The sequence below is a fragment of the Marmota marmota genome, unplaced genomic scaffold, assembly GCF_001458135.2.
Source record: "Marmota marmota marmota unplaced genomic scaffold, marMar, whole genome shotgun sequence".
NCBI classification, from domain to species: domain Eukaryota; kingdom Metazoa; phylum Chordata; class Mammalia; order Rodentia; family Sciuridae; genus Marmota; species Marmota marmota.
The window spans coordinates 6,913,726-6,915,774 of record NW_026000103.1 but is presented as its reverse complement, the minus strand read 5'-3'; positions in this window follow the sequence as shown (position 1 = coordinate 6,915,774).

The window sequence follows — 2,049 nt, the reverse complement described above, 5'->3', positions numbered from 1 at the left end:
CTCTCTTCACTTCCAGGCCAAGAAACAATGAGAGAGAAGAGTCTAGAGTGGGGTGCCCTAAATAGCTTCTTTAAGGGCCTGTTCCCATTGACCTAACTTTCTTCTATCAGGCTCCATCACCTTTCCCAACAGTGTCCAGGTTGGCAACCTACCATGTAATATGTACCTTTAGGGGAAACTTCAGATCAAAATTAAAGCATTTCTGGTTTCTCCATTGTTTTTGTCTATCTTGATGCAACTCTCACAATGTCTTTATTATAATAGCATCACAATAAATCTTCCAATCAAAGCCTTACTGTTTGATCTAATGTGCATTATTACCAGGACATTATCTTCCTTTCCTGTCCCACTTAGCATCACTTTATCCCTTGAGCCATGCCTCAGGGTCATACAAAACTACTCTATCCTCCAAATATTCCATGATATTGGAGTCTTTGTGTCTTTTTTAATATACTATTTCCACTTCCTAGAAATAGTCCTTCTTTCTTTTTTATAATTCAACTCACCTTTCCAGACCCATATGAAGAAGTATTGTCACCCCTATAAAATTGTTCTAAGAGCATTATATTGTTTACACTGAGTTTCAATTGTGTGTATATAAAAGTATATACATATATATGTATGTATATACTTTTGTATTTACATATCTGTCTCCTCCCTGTACCCATTTCCCAGGAGAAAGTGTAAATACCCTCAGAATAGCACCAAGTGTATTTTTAATCTTCATGCCTAAACACAGGATCTAGTACATAGTATGTGCCTAACAAAAATATATTGAAAAATATATAAAGTATAATTGCAAATGAAGTGAAATTGGCTATCTGCATTGGTGCTGTCATTTTTTTTAAATAAAAACACCAATATTTCTGTTTTGGTAATATGTGTGAGTTTTGATTTTGTTTTGGCCATTAAAGTTTGAACTTGAATAGCTGTACTTTGAGACAATAAAAACTCTTAATTTCTGCCCAGTTGGAAAACAAAAACAAGGCAGAACTGTGAAAGCATCTGGCACAAAGCTAAAAGGGATTCCCTCTCTTCTGCTCACTTGGCTGCAGCAAACTTGGAGAAGTAGACAGGAGGCAGTTTAGCAATAGCTCACTATAGGGCATTTCCAAAGAAGCTCTCAGCAAGAGAATGGGCTACTTGTCATGGCACTGCTGAGGGGAAACAGTGAAACTGAAAGGAGGCACTCAAGTCATTCTCTGTGCAACCTCACAAGGGCCACCACAAGTCCCATGTGTTTAAGAGGACCCCCATATCCAGGAAAAAAGATTTCAGCATGCCAAAGGCAAGAGTCTCCCCAGGGATATGCCCAGGAGGAAATGCCTCTTTGCCTTATAGTACACTTCTGCCCTTGAAGTTCTCACAGATGTGTGTTTGTGGTTTACCTAAAAGTGGGGAAATTCTACTTTGGAGCCACACCTTAAATAATTAGCTTTCCCAGGGGTAAATTTTGCAATTAGACCAAAATGTTTACCATCAAGTATATGGCATACAGTTTTGACAAGAGAAAATTTCCATAATTCAGGTCTAGAAAAATTATCCCTAATCCAGATGGAGTGGAAATAAATTGAGAACATAAAATAGTTCAAGTCTAGACCCATGATAGGCCAAACCCAATATTATGGTGAGCCAGGGCCCCTCTTTGGAGCAAAGTACTTTCCTGCATGAAGTAAATAACTTCTTCCTAAGCATGAAATGTTACTCTCCAGAGGGTATTTTAGTTGCCTGGAGTTTCTGTAAGATTGAGATTGTTTAGCAAGTTTGAATCTTGTTTCTTTTTCCATCTCCCAGTTCTAGTTTAAATATTTAGCTAATGCTTTTATATATATATATTTTAATAAGAAATCTCCTGTTCAATTTGATTCTTCATGAATGATGCAAATTATTTTACTAAAGAAAAATAAAAAAGCAAAAATGGTCATATTTTAAAAGATAGTTGACTTAGGGGAACACGTCCAAACTTTGAAGCAGGTATTATAAACAGGAATCTTTGCAAGTATTTTAACATTGAACAAATTTGAGTTTATTTCCACCTGCTGCGCCTCA